Source organism: Ictidomys tridecemlineatus, chromosome 1, assembly GCF_052094955.1.
Source record: "Ictidomys tridecemlineatus isolate mIctTri1 chromosome 1, mIctTri1.hap1, whole genome shotgun sequence".
In the NCBI taxonomy this organism is placed as follows: domain Eukaryota; kingdom Metazoa; phylum Chordata; class Mammalia; order Rodentia; family Sciuridae; genus Ictidomys; species Ictidomys tridecemlineatus.
The window spans coordinates 68,678,864-68,696,638 of record NC_135477.1 but is presented as its reverse complement, the minus strand read 5'-3'; the positions used below and the strand labels follow the sequence as shown (position 1 = coordinate 68,696,638).

At 42.2% G+C, this 17,775-nt stretch overlaps 1 pseudogene; it reads left to right on the top strand.

Annotated features, from left to right (window-relative positions):
• The first annotated feature begins 9,705 nt into the window (after positions 1 to 9,705).
• On the top strand, positions 9,706 to 12,038 carry LOC144366274 (RNA exonuclease 5 pseudogene; annotated as a pseudogene).
• Positions 12,039 to 17,775: the final 5,737 nt, after the last annotated feature.

Sequence of the window (17,775 nt, the reverse complement as noted above, 5' to 3'; positions counted from 1 at the left end):
AAGTAGAGACTAAAAAAATAATATGAATCCAGATGAAAACATTATTTTTTAAAAATCTAACTCAAAATAAGATAGAGTAGCACACTGATGCAAAGTTGTAAAGGCATGTGGTGTCTTTTAAGTAAAAGTAACTAGTAACTCCATTCCCTATGAAGATAAGAAAAACATAAACAACAGAATCAGGTAGCTTTTGTTATAGGAAAGTATAGTCTCTTGAATGGCTTTCATGAACAGAGGACGCTGGGAAAGAGAGCAAATTGAGAGCCACATATAATCTCCCAGGATATTCATCTTTTTCAACTTACCTAATAAAAGTAACAAACTGTCTCAGAAAATCGTCCCACCAATTGGGAAAGCATACAGCTGTCTTAATGTTTGCCTTTGTTATTTTAGGTTACCAAAATACCCTTTTTGAGCCCCTACATTATATATGTCAATATAAATCTATTTGCTTTCATATGAGTTTTCTTCTTGAATTTCTCCAACAATCCTTTTGAGGCTCAGTGATTCTACAACACTACATATGTACTGTGTATTAGTTTCCCATGGATGCTGTACCAAATTATCATGAACTTAATGTAGATATATATATATAGATAGATATATAGATATAGATATATAGATATATAGATATATATCCCACACACACAAGTTTATTCTCTTAAAGTTCTCAAGACCAGAAGTCCAAAATAAGTTTTTTATAAGTAAAATCAAGGTGTTGGGGAAGGGCTGATTCCTTCTGGAGGCTCCGGGGAGAACCTGATTCCTTGCCTTGTCCAACATCTAAAGAGGCTGCCTTCAACTTTTGACATAGCACAATGTCTTTTTGCTCTCAGCTTCTGCCATCACATTGCATCTCCTCCAGATCAGACTTCTTCTGCGTCACCCATTATTTTTAAAACTATTTTGGTTCTATAAGGTCATCTGAATAATCCAAGAACAATGTCTATATTTCACAATCCCTAATTTATTCACATCTACAAAGTCCATTTTGCCATGTAAGTTGGCATTCACAGATTCTGGACATAGGACACAGACATCTCTGGGGGCCATTATTCAGCCTGCTACAGACTGGTCATGTCAGAATTTCCTGAGTAATGGGTATTACTGAGTATATCAGTTCAGTTAATAGAATTGTACCAATGTCAGTTTCTCAGTTTTAATAATTGCTTTAAGATTATTTAAACTGTTAACCTTAGATAAGGAGGTATATACAAAGTTTCTGTATGATTTCGATAAGATTTCTGTAAGTCTACAATTATCAGATGGTAGGGGTACACTCAGCGGCACAGTGTACGTCTAGCATGTGCGGAGTCTTGGGTTTAATCCCCAGCACCAAAAATAAATAAATAGATTAAATTATCAAAAATACAATATAATTGAGTATATAGACCAACAATGACAAAAAATTTCTGGGGGCTTTAAAAGATTACCAGGCCTTTCTGAGGATTATAGAATCACATTCTGCAGACAGAGCCTAAGAATCTATGTTGTAGACAAGTACATGATCCTGTTTCACAGCCAGTTCTAAGAACTACTAACAATTATGTCAGTAGTATTCCAAGTGTGGTTCACTATCAGCAACCTTGCCTGATGTCTTTTTAGAAATACACATTCTCAGGCCCCATTAAGCACCATCTGTGCAGGACATGGCCCCAGACATTTTGTGTTTTAATAAGTTATCTAGACGATTCTTCTGCACAGTTAACACTGATAAGCACTAGACTTTTTGGTTTTTAAATAATGGGATGTAGCTATCACTATATCCAGTTTTCATAATCTAAGGCTCAGTTGTATGAAACACTCATTGTAACAGGGCTAAGAGTGTGCCAAAACTGGTACAAAATTGCAGGTCTGATGAAAATCTGCATCGAGTTTTCATTTAATTCTGATCTTTCACCTTCAGGCTTTATGTTAAAGTGTTGACGTCTCTCATAAAATGAAAATGCATTACCCCTTGTGGAGACATCCTTTACAGTGAAATGGGATTAACTACAGATGAAAGAGGTAGCCTGTTATTAGCAGAAGCTTAGGGAATGAGAACCAGAATAATAAGCTTGATGATCAAGACAAAACTCCAAAATCAGACCCAATCATATATTTCAAAAATTTCAGGCCGACTAGATCTTCCTTCAATTGATTATCTTTGTAGGCATATTTATACTTCTAAGATAAAACTGCCAATAATGACATTCAGAAAAAATGATTATCTCATATATAAAGGAATAGCCAAGAAGTCAGGTCCACGTGTGTGGTGAAAAGAAGAGTCAATTCCTATTACAAACCCACTCCCTGTTTCTTGGGGCCCAGGACATTCAAAGAGCAAAAGTGAGTGTTTGGTAATGCAACTCAGAGCAAAGAAAGGATAAGACACAAAGATCACTCTAAAACAATGCCCAAGATGGCAGAAAACAGCTAATTATCACACTGATGCTGTACCTGGAGTCTGAACATCTTTCTCAGCACCAACCTAAGTTCCACCCTGGGACAAGAGATAGAACGGAATGATTGACAGCTGATATCAGAGAAGAGGCAGGGCCTAGAGAGAGAGACATAGAGCAAAGGAGGTTGAAATTTAAAACCATTCAAAAGAAGAACCAAATTTCCCCTGATGATACTGTAAAGAGTAGTTAACTGAGGACCCAGTTTTGTGGGAGTTGTGAGTGATTCACACTCACTGATGTTGGAAAGAATATGTAGACATAAAGAGGAGAGCCTCTTCACATTCCACCCCACCTGGGGATTCCACATGTGTTGTAAGATACAAATCAAATCTGATGGACTTTTTCTGGACCTAGCTGATTGTAAGGATGTTTAATCATGAGTTGATCCCACATCCTATTCACAACTTTGAGAGAGCAGAAAGACAGATATGGGAGTGGGGAATCTAAAGCCCTAAGGGAGGTTTGGTGAGAAAAGAAAATTAACTTCACCTGAGCCTTAGTTGAGCTTATACCCACCATGTAGGCCTCAGTGCCAGGGCATTGTCTCTCTCTGGCTATGTATGATGTGCAGAAAGCTGGCTGTCTCAGTTAGCTTTTCCATTGGTTTTCATTGCTGCGACCAAAAGACCTTACAAAACAACACAGAGGAAGAGAAGTTTATTTTGACTCATGGTTTCGGAGATTCAATTCATGGTTGGCCATCTCCATAGCTCTGAGCCCAAGATGAGGCAGCAATCATGGCAGAAGGGTATGGCAGAGGAACACAGCTCAGAACATGGACACCAGGATGGAGGGATGGAGGGAGGGAAGGAGGGAGAGAGAGAGAGAGAGAATATTCCACTCACTCAACAGGGATAAAATGTAAATCTCAAAAGCATGTACCAGGTGACCTACTTCCTCCAGCTACACCCTGCATGCCTAGAGTTACTGCTCAGATAATCCATGTCAGTGGAGTAATCCACTGATTAGATTACACCTCTTGTAATCTAAACATTTAACTTCTGAACTTTCTTGCATTGCCTCACAAATGATCCTTTGGGGGACACTTCATATCTAAACAACAACAGTGGCAAACCTCATGCTAAGAGGACTTTCAAATCCTCAGAACCTTTCATAGACTTGCTTATTTCACATCCTCATTTTTTCAGCCCATAAAATTTCTGACTATGGAGAAACCCGGTTGCTTTATGAAGGGACAAAGATGAGGAAAAAAATCCTAGAAATGATTCTGGGCTGTCTTTGACATTGGTTGAGCATTACCACCTCCAGCCTGACTAGAAAGAATTTTGAAGTGCTTTGTAAACCACTCAAGTACTTAGCAGCTCTTGCTTAGGAATGAAGGCTAAAAGCCCACAGAGTGGGAGGTAGGACAAAACATGCTCTCTCTTAGCTTTCCTGACATGCTGGCTGCCTTCCAGGCTACCTGATTAAATCAGAACCTAAATCTGTCACTGACCTGTTTTGCTATCTCTGGTACAGTCAGTTACTGCAAGCCCAGTGCTCTGTGAGTTATTTCTCGTGCGTGTGAAATTTAGGTTTTACCACAATCTGTTTTTCATATCAGAATTTTGCAAATAGTGGACTATGCTGCTAGTTGTTGCCTAAAGTGGGTAATTACCTAATAATTTGGGGACAAAAGAAGATTGGGAGTGAGCCAAACAAGGGAAGCAAGATCCATTTCTATGAATGATTTCTTAAACATGCTACTGCATATTTCTGCAGAGCAACCAAAGCTAAAGAGAAATCAGAAAATCACTGAACTGGCCCATATCCAATGAACACTTTTGAAACATATAGTTCTGCACTGATAATGAACAATTCTCATGCCTGGATCATTCCAGGATCTTGAACCTAAGAAACTCTTAGATGAGGTGTTAAATGCCTAGAGTTATGGAGCAGGGGCTTCAAAAATAAAACACACAGCTGCTCATATCAAAGAAAATACAGTGTGGTGGAGCAAAGACAAGCAAACATATTTATAAGACAATGTAATGAATAACACAGTGAAGGTAAGTCCTGTGTAAGAGCCAGAAGAGGGGAAACCAACCCAGAATGCCTTGGCATAAGAGTAAAAGGGAAGAGAAGAGGGCAGGAGCAGTGACCAAGTTTATTTTCTGTAGTTCAAGGAAGTTTTTGCTTCACTTCATGTTGGGGGTGTATCTCAGTGGTAGAATAATAGCTGAGTATGTACAATGCCCTGGGTGCAATCCTCAGTACTGGAAGGGGGAAACCTGATAGGGTTTTGAACATTCCCAAAACGAAGGAGTGATACATGTGTGAGTGACATATATGCCAATTACCCTGATCTGATCATTACGCTTGGAACACAAGGATTAAGATGCCACACTGAAAACTACCCAATAAGGTCAATGAACCCATTCACACTGCGGGGCATATGGCAAAGTACCCCTTAATGTGTTCCGATGAAAGAGAAAATAAACTATAGACTTTGGGAGGAAAGACCTGGATTCTTGTACAGTAATCCTTTTTTTCTGGTTTGTTGTTTGATTTTTTTTTTTTTTGGTACAGGGAACTGAACACAGGGGCACTCAACCACTAAGTCACATCCCCAGCCATATTCTGTATTTTATATATATATATTTTTTTATTTAGAGACAGGGTCTCACAGAGTTGCTTAATGTCTCTCCAAGTTGCTGAGGCAGGCTTTGAACTCACCATCCTCCTGTCTCAGCCTCTAGAGCTGCTGGGCTGTCATCCTCTTTTTTATTTTAGTAGTCATTTTACCTACAGAGGCCTCAAGCCCATATTAGCAAACTTAGGTTAATTTTATCTGCTTCCTGTATTTCACAGTAATGTTGGGGAACTCATGATTGTAGAGGTACAGAAACACTGAAGACCTTTAGTTATTTTTGCTTTTCAATTTTCTTTCCTCTTTCAAGTCTTTGCTACATATACAGCACAATTCTGAGAAAATAGGAAACACAGGGCACGGTCCTGTCCCCTGGAACTTAAGGAATCTGGGTAAAGAAACCATGAAACTACTGGAAGGTAATCCACAGTAAAGGTCCCCCAGAGGCAATAAGCTGGAATACAAAGGGAAGATTTTACTGAAGTTGCAACAGGGGTTCACTGGATGCTTTGTCTACATCCCTTGTGGCTTTGAAACTTACATGTTTCTCTTTTCCCCCACCTTCTCCTCCCTGATCTTCTTTGCATAACCTTCTCCTCCTGATTTTCTTTCCCCTACCCTTCTCCTCCCTGATCTTCTGTTTTTCTCTTCCCTAAACTTCTCCTCCCTGTACTTTTCCCCCTCCCTGGTCTCCATCTCTGGGCTCTTCTTTTCTTTCCTCTTTTCTGATGCAACATGCCCCACATTACATCATTCCCTACAGCTTAGTTGTCATAAATCCGTTTATTTTATTCCTGTCTTGCCGGCTCTTTATTCCTGCTTTTGAAAAACCAGGCTCTACCTCAGAGCAAAGCCTGTCCAAGAAAGGGACATGACCTTTGTTTTTAGAAAAACCCACAGAGCACTCTTAGGCACATTCCCATCCTGCTAAGTTGTTTATCTACAAATAACAAGAGAGGTCTGCTGGGCCACATGTCCCTGACTCAGTCAGGCTAGGTGGGGACCCCTAGCAACTCCCTAGCAGCCACCAGTCAGCATGAGACAGAGAAATACCTGGGATGCCAGATGACCCTCCCAGTAGTTTATGGTATTGGGAAACTATGTAGTTCAGCAGGAACACCCCTCTTGGCATAAACCAATCAGTTCAAATGAATCCCCCTCTTGTAGTAACCAATCATCATACCCAACTTGTTCTCGCCAGTGAATGTGCTAATCATGTTTTAGAGTTGTTATTTGATTTTCACTCAGTGTGTAATGATTTGCTAAGAGATGCTATGATGTATGTGGGGGTCCCTGCCTTCTCCAAAGAATGTATAAAACTTATGCAAACCCTGGGCTCGGGGCCTCTCAGCGTCACCAGTTGCTGTGTGTGTGCAGAGGACCCAGCTAGCTCCCAATAGACACCTCTTTGCCGCTTACATTGGTCTTGGTCTCTGGTGGTCTTTGGGGGGTCCACATTTCGAGCATAAAACCTCTCTCTCCTGTCTCCCCTTTTCCCTATCTAAAGCTCATCTATTTTTCCCATGCTCCCCCCACCCCATCCCCATTATAAATCATCATCCTTTTATCAGACAATACATTCTGCATTTGAATTTTTAGGGTCTGCTTACTTCACTCAGCATTTTATTCTCCAACTTCATCCATTTACTTGCAAATGCCATGATTTTTTTTTCTCCTTTAATGGTGAGTGATATTCCATTGTGTATATATGCCACATTTTCTTCATCCATTCATCTAATGAAGGGTATATCTAGGTTGGTTCCACAATTTAGCTATTGTGAATAGTACTGCTGTAAACAATGATGTGGCTGCGTCCTTGTAGTATGCTACATTTAAGGCCTTTGGGTATAAACCCAGGAGTGGGATACCTGGATCCAATGGTGGTTCCATTATGAGTTTTCCAAGGAATCTCCATACTGCTTTCCATATTGGCTGCACCAATTTTCACTCCCACCAGCAATGTGTGAAGGTGCCTTTTTACCCCACTTCCTTGTGAAAAATTATGGGTGTTTTTATCCTTAAGAGCTGCCAGAGATGTTGAGCATTTTTTCATATATTTGTTGACTGATTGTATATCATTTTCTGAGAAATGTCCGTTCAGTTCTTTGGCCTATTTATTCATTGGGATATGTGTTTTTTCGGTATTAAGAGTTTTGAGTTCTTTATATATATATATATATATATATATATATATATATATATATATATGTAGATGACTGCTCTGATTTGTGTGTGGTAAAATTTCCTCCTATTCTGTAGGCTCTCTGTTCACCTCACTTATTGTTTCTTTTGCTGCAAAGAAGCTTTTTAGTTGGAATCCATCTGATTTATTGATTCTTGATTTTATTTCTTGCACTATAGCAGTCTTATTAAGGAAGTTGGGGCCTAATCTCACATGATGAAGATTAGAGCCTACTTTTTCTTCGGTTAGACCCAAGGTCTCTGGCTTAATTCCTAGGTCCTAGTTCCACTCTGGATTGAGTTTTGTGAATGGTGAGAGACTGGGGTTTTAGTTTCATTTTGTTGCCTATGGATTTCCAGTTTTCCCAGCACCGTTTGTGAAGAGGCTATCTTACCTCCAAAGTATGTTTTGGGCACCTTTGTCTGATAGAAGATAATTGTAATTTAGTGGGTTAGTCTCCGTGTCCTTTATTGTGTACCATTGGTCTACCAGTCTGTTTATATACACAAGGGAATGTTACTAAGCAATAAAAGAGAATACCATCATGGCATTTGCAGGTAAATGGATGGAGATTGAGGGGATGATGCTAAGTGAAGTCAGCCCATCCCAAACAAACGGATGCCAAGTGTTTTCTCTGATATAAGGAGTCTGGGATGGGGAGCATGGGAGGAAGAGATGAACTCCAGATAGGGGAGAGGAGTGGGAAGGGAAGGTAGGGGGCAGGCGGTTAGAAATGATGTTGGAATGTGATGGACATCGTTATCCAAAGTAGACGTATGAAAACATAAGTTGGTGTGAATATACTTCATCTACAAGCACTGTAGTGAAAAATTGTACATTCTGCTGTCATATATAAAAAATTTAGTAGTGAAAATAAAATAAAATTGATAGAATACAGAAAATAGTGGTTACCAGAGCCCAGGAAGGGAATAGGGGAGGGACCATGGCAAGAGGATGGTTAATAGGTATGAGGGGTGCCCTTGGATAAGAGAAATGACTTACTTTTAGTATTCCACAGCATGGTAGGATCGCTGTGACTGACAACAATATGAAATATTTCAAAATACCTGATTGAGGGTGTATCTCAGTGGTAGAATAATTGCTGAGTATGTACAATGCCCTGGGTGCAATCCTCAGTACTGGAAGGGGGAAACCTGATAGGGTTTTGAACATTCCCAAAACGAAGGAGTGATACATGTGTGAGTGACATATATGCCAATTACCCTGATCTGATCATTACGCTTGGAATACAGGTATTAAGATTCCACACTGAAAACTACCCAATAAGGTCAATGAACCCATTCACACTGCGGGGCATATGGCAAAGTACCCCTTAATGTGTTCCGATGAAAGAGAAAATAAACTAGATTTTGGGAGGAAAGACCTGGGTTCTTGTACAGTAATCCTTTTTTTCTGGTTTGTTGTTTGATTTTTTTTTTTTTTTTTTTTTTGGTACAGGGAACTGAACACAGGGGCACTCAACCACTAAGTCACATCCCCAGCCATATTTTGTATTTTATATATATATTTTATTTTGAGACAGGGTCTCACAGAGTTGCTTAGTGCCTCTCTAAGTTGCTGAGGCAGGCTTTGAACTCATGATCCTCCTGTCTCAGCCTCCAGAGCCGCTGGGCTGTCATCCTCTTTTTTATTTTAGTAGTCATTTTACCTACAGAGGCCTCAAGCCCATATTAGCAAACCTAGGTTAATTTTATCTGCTTCCTGTATTTCACAGTAACGTTGGGGAACTCACGATTGTAGGAGTACAGAAACACTGAAGACCTTTAGTTATTTTTGTCTTTACACTTTTTTTTCCTTTTTCAAGTCTTTGCTATGTATACAGCACAATTCTGAGAAAATAAGAAACACAGGGCACGGTCCTGTCCCCTGGAACTTAAGGAATCTGGGTAAAGAAACCATGAAACTACTGGAAGGTAATCCACAGTAAAGGTCCCCCAGAGGCAATAAGCTGGAATACAAAGGGAAGATTTTACTGAAGTTGCAACAGGGGTTCACTGGATGCTTTGTCTACATCCCTTGTGGCTTTGAAACTGACATGTTTGTTTCTCTTTTCCCCCACCTTCTCCTCCCTGATCTTGTTTGCCCTAACCTTCTCCTCCTGGTTTTCTTTCCCCTACCCTTCTCCTCCCTGATCTTCTGTTTTTCTCTTCCCTAAACTTCTCCTCCCTGTTCTCTTCCCCCTCCCTGGTCTCCTCCTCTGGGTTCTTCTTTTCCCTAATCTTTTCCTTCCTGATCTCTCCTCCCTGATCTCACTTTCTCTGAATCACCTCTATAAAAACCCCCTACTCCTGCTGAGGTGAGAACCATCGTTTCTCCTTCGCTGGCCAAGCAATAAACCATCCTTTCTCCTTCTCAAGAACGTTTTCTCTCTCGCTGGATTGGCATCAAGGCAAGGACAGCTTTCTACGCCAGGGACAGCTTTCTAGACCAAGGACAGCGTTCCACCACAAGGACTGGAGTACAAAATCATGGAGCCAGAGAAGGAGAAGACCGGGAGGCTGAACAGCCAGAGGAGACGGGTCCCCGACTGGCTCATGGGGAAGCCCGAGGCCAGGATACCGCGTTGGGATCTCGTGGACAGGCAGCCCGAGACCAAGAGAGCCCGGTTTTCTGGCATCATAATGGCCGAAAACTGTGAAATAACCCAGGAACAGCTATGTGAGCTGCTCAAGTATGCAGTTCTGGCTGCGCCCGTCATTGAGAGACCCAGGTGGTGCCAGCTTCTGTACGGAAAGCGACTGAGCAGAACAGTGGTTGTCATCCTTCAGGGGATGAGTCAACTCCACTTCTACAGGTTCTATTCGGAGTTTGGATTTCTTCGAAAAGCCTTCAGGCACAAATTCCGCTTGCCTCCTCCATCACCGACTTTTCTAGCTGATGTTATGGGGCTACCAAATCAAAGGGCTGGATATCTACCCAAGACCACGGGAGGATCTGTACCATCTGCCGGTCCAAAACCCAAGGTCGACCTGCAGAAGGACCCGGTCATTCAAAAGTATGGCTCTCAGAAGGTGGGCTTGCTGCGATGCCTTCTGACAGAGGAGGAAATGAGGACCTTTGACTTTCCCTTACAAGGTTCTCCCGACTGTGAGAACTTTGTAACGACCAGATGTGATGGGTCTGTCACAGAGAACAGCCCTCTCTTCGGGCTGGACGGAGAAATGTGCATCACGTCCAAGGGGAGAGAACTAACCCGCATCTCACTGGTGGCCGAAGGAGGCTCGTGTCTCCTGGATGAGTTGGTGAAGCCCGATGAGGAGATTGTGGACTACGCCACCTGCTATTCGGGGATCACGGAGGAGATGCTTAAGCCGGTGACGACGAAACTGAAAGACGTTCAGAGGCGGTTAAAAGCACTGCTTCCTCCTGATGCGGTCTTGGTAGGCCATTCCCTAGACGTGGATCTCCGGGCACTGAACATGATCCACCCATATGTCATCGACACCTCGTTGCTTTATGCCAGAGAGCGGGGCAGAAGATTCAAGCTCAAGTTCTTGGCCAAGGCTGTATTGGGGAAGGACATTCAACGTTCCGAGAGGGACGGTCATGACCCCACAGAGGACGCTGCCGCGACCCTTGAACTGGCTCAATACTTTCTCAGGTATGGCCCAAAGAAGATTGCAGAACTCAATCTGGAGGCGCTGTGGAGAGCCCAAGACCCAAGAAATGTCAGAGAAAAGGTCCACTACACCTACAGAGGTGCTTTAGGATCTTTCGATCCGGGGCGTCACAAGCTCCTTTTTGTATCCCAAGAGACAGACGATATTGAACTCCCGTCTCCTGAAGATTGTGAGACTATTAAGTGCCTTTCCAACAGAGAGGTCTTTGAGCAGGCCAGAAGGCAAGTGCGCCTGTACCCCTTCAGCATTATTCGGTTCTCTTTGGAGCCTTTTTCACCTCTCCTCACTGAGGAAGTGAACCAAAAGATGAGGATCAAGTGGACAGAGATGTCCACTGTGTATGCTGGGCCACTGAGCAAAGATTGGAACCTAAGTGCTCTGAAGAGGCTGTTTAGGAGCTTTGGCCCAGTTGGTACAATGACTGCCGTTCTGGAAACGCATCAGCCTCATCTCTCTATAGAGTATGAAGTCCTGGAAGCTGCCCAGCTGGCCATCGAGTGCCTGAATGGCGTTCCCGTGCAAGGTGTATACATAAAGGTACAGAGACCAGTGACAGAACTCACTCTCGATGGTGACACACTGGTTAAGGAGCTGGAAGGAGATCCTGAGAACCGAGAAACCATTTATCTGTCTGGAGTAGGTAAAGATTTCTTAGGACATGTTCAGGAACTGCCGAGCCTCTTTGGTGGCCTGGAAGCTATGATCATGCCACCAGATGCTCAAAGCGGGAGACAGGAAAAATACTGTTTCCTGAAGTTCAAAACTTTTGGCAATGCCCAGAGGGCCCTCCATGTCCTCACAGGCAAGGACTGGAAGCTGAAAGGCAGGCAGGCCCTAACCCCCAGGCACCTGCACGCGTGGCTTAGGAGCTCACCACCTGAATCAAGAAGGCCCGCGGGTCTGCAAGTGAGACCTCCTCCCTCTGAGCGGGAGACCTTGCAGAATTTACATGTGGAAAACGCAAAGAGTGCAGCCTGGCGTTGGAGCCGCAAGATTGGAAGGCTCTACCAAAGCCTGAGCCCGGGTACCCTTTGCGTCATCCTCCTGCCAGGAACCACTAGCCCTCATGGATCCCTCTCTGGCCTGGGACTCATGGGAATAAAAGATGAAGAAGAGGAAAGCACCGGCCCAAGCGTGGGTCTGTGAGTTGGCTCGCCACGCCACTTGCCTTTTCTCATGCTTCCTGGGCGATGGTGGAGAAGACGGGTCAGGCTGCAGCTTCTGCAAAGACTGCCAGGCCTCTTGGTTCAGTGGACGGCTTTGTGTGGGACGTTGGTGTGCCGGCTAACGGGTCTAATCCACTTGCATGGCATGCGCAAGTTTTCAATAAATGCCTAGAATTCAAGCCTTTCCTCATCTTAAGACAGGGTGGGTGGGGGAGCGGGAATGTAAAATGTAAAAAAAAAAAAAAAATGTAAAATGGAAACAAAATAAATAAGACTTATACAATTAAACCAAAATAAATGTAAACGTGTTTGATATCTTCGGAAGTTTAACATCCTATTCATGCTATGTGACATTTTAAAAGTGGGATGGGATCTGAGTGGAGCGAATGAGCCCAGCGGTTATGTGGTTGAGTCTATTTGACAGGAACGGGGATGGAACTATAGTATACTAACACAAAGGAATTGGGAAGCGTAATGAGATGGTCTCTTGGGTGGAATCCCACAGAAGCCCGAGTTACAGGAGAGGATGAAGGGAGTAGCTGTTGGTGGTAATGGCAAAATTGACTTCCCTGAATTTCTGACAATGATGGCAAGAAAAAGGAAACACAGAGATAGGACACGGATGTAACATGTGGGGCATGTTGCATCAGAAAGGAGGAAAAACCTAACTTGCTGCCTGCTTCTGGGTGGGTCCTGGGGCCACCTGTGGCTAAGAAAGTGCCTGGGGATCAGCCAGAAGGCGTTGCCTGGGCTGGGAGGAAAAACCAGATGACCTCTAGGATAGGCTAAGAACCCTTCCGCCCTCTGGACAGCTTGGGGTCTCCCATTATGGCCTGTGAGATGGGTGTACACATGAACTCTCCCCACCCTGCCGACCTTTATCCTGATTGGCTCCTGTGCCTTTTATTAGCTCTGTGTGTTTTCTCAATAAACTGAGATCCTGCTTTGACTGGTCTCCCTGGCTTGTCTGATTGTCCTCCCTTGGGGGAGGGCTGGATGGGGGAGGTGGGGGGGGGTGTCAGTTGGCCCTTCCTTTCTTGGTTCCTCATGGTCCGGGCGTGCTCTCCCAATCTCTCCCGCAGGTCAGGAGGGAAGTGGGTGGGGTGGGGCTAAAAACCCTGACATCTGGTGCCCAGTGTGGAGCATTAAGAAGTCTGTTCACCCAAAGTGAGAGTATCGCCAAGCCAAGCCAAGAGAGTTTTGAGGTAGGGGTCTCCCCGAAAAGATGGGGTTATCTCACACTAAGTATGAGACCAGTATTGGGAAGCCATTGGTGAGGAGCGACTTTGGTCACAAGAGTCAGTCTTCTCACTGCCCAGGAGGAGAAAGGCTTAAAGCCTCATGCTGACAATGGCCTCCTAGATCCTTTTGATGCCTGGCCTGGTCCTCTGGGTCCTGCACCAAGTGCTCCTGTCCTGGAACACTCGGTAGACAAGTCGTTAAGGGGAAAGGCCTATCCCATATTGTCACCCCTCCCCCCAAGGAAATTCTCCACCCTCTTGTGAAAACCTGGAAAAGCTGGTTCAGCTGCCTTCTTGCAACACCAGTGATGATTCACCCCCATTGTGTATGGCCCTGTCTTGTTAAGACCAGCAATGAGATGACTCATCCCCATTGTGTATAGATTTCTTGGTAAATGCTAACCCTGGGGGGCAATAGAGTGGCCTGCCTTATGGTATTCCTGGGAGGCTCAAGATTTATTTATAGAAGCTCAATTCACAATAGCTAAACTATGGAACCAACCTAGGTTGGATAAAGAAAATGTGGTATGTAATATTTGATGGAATATCACTCAGTTTTAAAGAAGAAGGGAATTATGGTATTTCTGGGTAAATGGATGGAGTTGGAGAACATCATGCTAAGCGAAATAAGCCAATCCCATAAAACCAAAGGCCAAATGCTTTCTCTGATATGTGGATGCTAATTCACAATCAGGGCCAAGGTGCTAGGGAAGAATAAAGTAACTTTAGATTAGGTAGAAGAGAGTGAAGGGAAGGGAGGGGTATGGAGATAGGAAGAATCGTAGAATGAAACAGACATCATTACCTTACGTACACATAGGACTGCATGACCAATGTGATCTGACAATGTGTACAAGAAGAAAAATGAGGAATTATTCCCTATTTATTTATGATATATCAAAATGCATCAATGCATTCTACTGTCAGGTATAACTAATTAAAACAGATTTTAACGATTTTTTTTAAAAGAAAATTTCTACTCATTCAAGAAAGAAATCCATAGTCACTGCCCTTTTTTTGGACAAAATTTATTGACAAAATACACGTGGTCAGTTGCGCTTAAGTTGCATAACATGATGTTTTGCTATATGTGAATGCTGTGAAATAATAGCTCAAATCATCTAACATGTCTATCACTTCAGAATAGTTAACATTTTCTTTTCTTTGTTAGATTTTTGAGGTGGGAATACCTAAGGTCTACCAATCAAGGAAAGTCCAGGACCAGATCGATTCTCAGCCGAGTTCTATGAGACCTTCAAAGGAGAATTAACAACAATACTGCTCTAAATGTTTCATGGAATACGAAAAGGAGAGAACCCTGTGAAGCTGATATCACTCTGATACCAAAACCATACAAACACACATCAAGGAAAGAAAACTTCATACCAATATCCACCATGAACATCGATACAAAAATTCTCTATACAATTCCGGCAAGTAGCATTCAAAAACATATTAAAAAGATAGTGTGCCTCAATGAAGTGGGGCTCACATACAGAAATCAATAAACATAATTCATCACATCAATATACTTAAAAACAAGAATAATATGATCATCTCTATAGAGGCAGAAACAGCATTTGACAAATACAGCACCCCTTCAAATCAGTAGACTTTTCTAAGGCACTTTAACATGTCTCCAAACACCAGAGGAAAAATCACTTAGAACACTGCGCCTACCTCAACTAATTGTTTCAGAGCTTCCTGCCACCCGCTTTCTGCCTAGCTGGCCTCCATGTCTAGCAAAGTCCCTGGCTTGGGCGGTATCCACGTTCATGATTCCTCCTATGCCCCTTGCTTACATGACACTACCCATATCCTGCCTGTGTCTGTCCTGAAGGTCTAGTTAGAGGCTCAGAACCAGCCCAAGGACTCCGTTGCAATAAAGCAGTGCTGGCAGATAAGTATTTGCAAAACACAGCCACTTTCAGGTGAGTCATCTGCTCAGTGGCTTACTCCATCAAGGAGCTTCCTGCATCTCTGGGCCTAGCTGTAGTGTAAGCATGAGCCAAAAAGAGATCTCTGCTATTTTCTTGTAAAGCCTGATTCACATGCTCTTCTCTGTTTTGGTTTTACTGCTTTTCATCCTTATGTTTTAATGTTATGAGTGTAGATGATAAATATTTAAACAGGATGCATATAAGGTTAACAAAAAGAAAAAAAAAAAGGTCTCCTTCCATCACTTCCTCACTTTCACAGAAGCAATAATGTTACCAGTTCCAGAAATGTTCATTGCATCTATAAGTACATCTCTGCATACATACATCCCCTCATTTTCAATAAATAGCACTGTGTACACCCTTCTGCCCTTGGTTCTTGTCACCCTATACCTTAGAGATTGTCTTACCTCAGTGGACATATAGTTTTTTTTTCTTCTTAGCAGTCATACAATATTTCGTTATAAAATGTCTCATAATTTTTTCTATATTTCACTTACTTTATGATGCATTTTTAAATTTTTATTTATTCTGATTTGTTATATATGACAGCAGAATGCAATTCAATTCACATTACACAAATAGAGCACAATTTTTCATGTCTCTGGTTGTATGCCAAGTAGAGTCACACCATTTGTGTTTTCATACATGTACTTAGGGTAAGGATGTCTGTCTCATTCCACCATCTTTCCTACCTCCGTGCCCCTCTCAAAAACCAGCTTCTACCTCAGAGCAAAGCCTGTCCAAGGAAGGGACATGACCTTTTTCCTTGGGAAGACCCACAGAGCACTCCTGGGCACATTCCCACCCTGCTAAGTGGTTTATCTACAAATAACAGGAGAGATCTGCTGGGCCAGGTGTCCCTTACAGTCTAGGTGGGGACCCATAGCAACCCGCTAGCAGCCACCAATCAGCATGAAACAGGGAAATACCTGGGATGCCAGATGACCCTCCCAGTAGTTTATGGTATTGGGAAACCATGTAGTTCATCAAGAACACCCCTCTTGGCATAAACCAATCAGTTCAAATGATTCCCCCTCTTGTAGTAACCAATCATCAGTACCCAACTTGTTCCCGCCAGTGAATGTGCTAATCATGTTTTAGAGTTGTTATTTGATTTTCCCGCAGTGTGTGATGATTTGCCAAGAGATGCTATGATGTATGTGGGGGTCTCTGCCTTCTCCAAAGAGTGTATAAAACTGCTGCAAACCCTGGGCTCGGGGCCTCTCAGCGTCACCAGTTGCTATGTGCGCCCGGAGGACCCAGCTAGCTCCCAACAGACACCTCTTTGCTGCTTACATCAATCTTGGTCTCTGGTGTTCTTTTGGGGGTCCAGAATTGGATCATAACAGTTGTGCTGCTTATTCATAATTTTCAGAAGTTTGATATTTTTATAACATCAAATATGTTAAATTTTTTGAATATGCTTTTTATTTTTAAGGTTATACTTACATTATCTTATCAGGATTGTAAGAATTTGGTCTCTATGTGAGAGATGTATGTGTCCTTTATAATGCAGATAACTATAATAAATGTTATAACAGTTTTAGAACATTAGACATGTTAACTCCATAGCACACAAATTTAGGAGAGTTGTATAGTTATAACATGTTTCTCATCCAACTATGTAAACATTTAAATTTTCCTAAATTCTCTCAATTTTTCAATATAGAACCTGCTTATTTTGTCTTTGATATTAGACTAGATTCTTCACAATATAAGTACTGTGTTGTTGCATCCACATAAGATTGAGAATTTTAAAATAATCTCATTTCTGTGACTAAAAGCACAACTTACCACTCTACTTCAAGCCAAAGTATCTAATTATTCATGTTTCTTATATTGCTTGTCTCATGCTTGTATTCTAAATTCATATTTAATTCAAAGCATATGCTGTCCTTTTTCTCATCTCAGATTAATAACATTTTTTAGCGTAGAGCTTGAACTTTGTTTAGATCACAGTAACATCACACTAGTTAATTTATATAGTTTTTGCTTTTGTTGTTTCTGCTTATCTTACAAGGAATCTAGGAGACTGAGTGATAAGCCGGCTGGAAAAATCCATTTGCAATGCACTGAATTGTTGTGCCCCTCAGAATTCATGTGTTGAAACCTACCCCTCATGTGATGATATTTGGAGGTATGATCTTTGCAAGTGGATTAGGTCATGAGGATGGAGGCATTGTGGATGGGATTAGTTACCTTATAAAATGAGACTTCAGAATTTGTTGTATCTTCTATCATGATGATATAATGAGAGGACGGATATTTATGAACCATAAAGGAATCCTCACCAGACACTGTACCTACTGGTACCTTGATCTGGGATTTCTCAATCTTCAGAACTGAGAGAAATAGTGTTGCTTAAAAGCCACTTAAAAGCCATGTTGTTATGGTGGCCCAGATGGACTGAGATAAACCTCAAAGAAAAGTGTGTTATTCCTATATTGAGATCAATAGTTCATGATGATTTCTCAAGTATTTGCTTATCAATCTATCCATCCATCCATCCATCCATCCATCCATTTATTTATTTATTTATTTTTTAAAGAGAGGGTGAGGGGGGGAGAGAGA